The sequence below is a fragment of the Octopus bimaculoides genome, chromosome 13 (genome assembly GCF_001194135.2).
Source record: "Octopus bimaculoides isolate UCB-OBI-ISO-001 chromosome 13, ASM119413v2, whole genome shotgun sequence".
NCBI classification, from domain to species: Eukaryota; Metazoa; Mollusca; class Cephalopoda; order Octopoda; family Octopodidae; genus Octopus; species Octopus bimaculoides.
In genome coordinates this window covers 62,534-64,752 of record NC_068993.1, presented here as the reverse complement: position 1 = coordinate 64,752, position 2,219 = coordinate 62,534, and positions in this window count along the sequence as shown.

The following is a 2,219-nucleotide window of genomic DNA, read 5'->3' as shown; positions in this document are numbered from 1 at the left end:
ACATATAAACAGTTATTTTATTTTAATTTTCAGGTCCATTTATGGCTTTCTGCATTAAAATATTTTCTTCGTGAACAAGTCCTTCTTTATTAGAACTTAAGAACATCTTTCTGGTATTCAACCTTATCAATCTTAAATTTGCTGCCTCACCGAATTAGTGCTTCACAGAAGTATCTTTCAGTTGTCAGCTATTTCTGCTAGCTTAATCTTATGATTTTACCATAGGCTTTCATGCTTATGGGTGTATGTGTGAGTGAGGGAATGAGTACGTGTGTATGTGTGCGCGTGTGTGTCTGTGCCTGTGTGTGTGTGTGTGTGTGTGTGTGTGTGTGTGTGTGTGTGTGTTTATATGGTATAATACTCTGCGTCTAAGAACTTATCCCATCACCACTTTAAAAAGTAGGCATGTGGTCTCGTATTTGTAGATAGGTCACATGCTATGATACGTCGTGTAAACAAGTACAGATCGTATGACTGCAAGAGAGTGTCGTTTAACTCGCTCTTATAAAGCTAGTTTGGTTGGCCATTGGTTAAAGAATTTGACCTTGTTCTGGCGTCACTTTCTATTCGAGACTTACTATATTCTTGTTTTAAATAAAAATACAGTACATTTGATAAGGAGATCTGCTCTTTTAACTAGTATTTATTATCTTTTCTCTTCATTCTCTCACTTTTCTTTTACTCCCATTTCATACATTTTAAATGTTATTAATAAACAATACTTTCTGTAAGGGTGGTGGAATGACAGAATCGATTCACTACAAGAATTAGTCCGGATGATTTAGTTATGTTTATATACAGGAATGGGCCGGCTCGCTCCTTCATTTCTTGAGGTTATGGTGGACTATAAAATAACCTTCGATCAAATAAGTTTTGCAATCATGTGGTTCAGACTTCTCTCGTACAACGCTGTACTCAGAGCAATGTCAAGGAGGTTTGTTTACAGCTGACCCAGGACTAAATAACAACAATAAAAGTTTATATATAATATATATATATATATATATATATATATATATATATATAATATACTTACTTGGAAAAGGATGCGTGGCGTTCGATCATATAATAATATAAATAATATATAATATATATGCATATATCCATACATATATGTACATACCTACATATATATGTATATATATATGCATGTATGGGTACAGGACATAAAAAAAAAAAATCGTTAAACACAATGAGAAACGAAAACATAGAAAACAAACTTTTTTCGAACAACGAAAAAAAACAGAGAAACGAGACATGCAACATAAAGAGGATACCCCTTCGTCATTTTTCCCTGTTTCATCTACTCCGCGTTTCAAAGGTAAGGACAATACGCGACTTCGTTGAAACAGTCCTTCCCGCAAAGCAAATTAAATAAAATTTGGGACTTTTTGCGGACGGTGAAAGTATTAAAAAGAACAGGACAGTGAGAACAAGACAGTAAAAACAGATGGTGAGGGCAGATTCGTCTTCCCAGACGGGGTAGTACTAAAATTGCTCCGACCAATCATGTTCTTGCTATTCAAGACTGCAAAAGCAATTATTGTAGTTGAACTCACAGTACGCTAGAATAACAGCCTTGATATATCTCGCTAGCTGAATAAAACCAACAATCAGCACTTGGTCGACCAAGGGATAGCACGTGGTCTCATTACCTATTGAATTCGGCTTCTACTGCTTGGTCGGTGAAAGACCGGTCTAGAACACAGACGACTAGGGAAAACTACTAAGGAGAGAAGCATGGCAGCTGAAATCAGCTCAAGGTAACTTGGGTGACAAGAGACTGCACGCGAAGACTGAGTGAATCCTTACTTGCCCACTCAGGTGAAGCGTACAGGCTAAAGACCGAAGCGCTCGTGATCTTGAAATACCTGCTGATGTTATGGAAGGGTTTTTGAATTTGAGAGGTATTCAGAAGAGACCGTAATATCTCTGAAAAGCTCCTGCAGTTTTTGCGTAGGCAAAGCGTCTCCAATGTTTGTTTCACCTTGCATGTTACTTTACATGTTATATCGAAATTCTGGGGTTAAATATTAAATATTTTACTTGGTATCTTAATTCTAACATCGTCGAAATGCTTGCTTCGGATCTTTCTGATTTGGCGGACACCACTTGTTTTCTAACGAAACACTTTCAGACTTGGGATACTGGTAGAATGTGTCATATAAAACATCTTTTTCTCTTAGCCTTGTTAAGAAAAGTTTGTATATTCGAAGTTA